Below are 335 nucleotides of genomic sequence, written 5' to 3' on the forward strand. Positions count from 1 at the left end.
GGCAGGCAGGCAGGACGGGCCGGAGCGGGGCGTGCCGCCCACCTGGGCAGGGCACACGTATGCCCGGGCACGCACGAAGCCAGGCCACGTTGCAGGGGGCGTGGGGGTGAGCCCAGCCTGCACACACCCGCAAAGGGAGGCAGAGTGCTCCCTCCTGGCTGCAGGGCCCACACCTGGGGAGGGGAAGCCCTGCTTCCTCCTCCTCCACTGCCCATTGGCTGGCTGCAGCCCGCAGGTCGCCTTGGTGACCAAACCATAATACATGCAAACAGTTACAGGCCCACGGTTGCCAGGAAACGGCGATGACAGCCCTAGGGAAACCACTGCTCCTCCCC

This window comes from Alligator sinensis, unplaced genomic scaffold, assembly GCF_000455745.1.
Source record: "Alligator sinensis unplaced genomic scaffold, ASM45574v1 scaffold1302_1, whole genome shotgun sequence".
Taxonomy (NCBI): domain Eukaryota; kingdom Metazoa; phylum Chordata; order Crocodylia; family Alligatoridae; genus Alligator; species Alligator sinensis.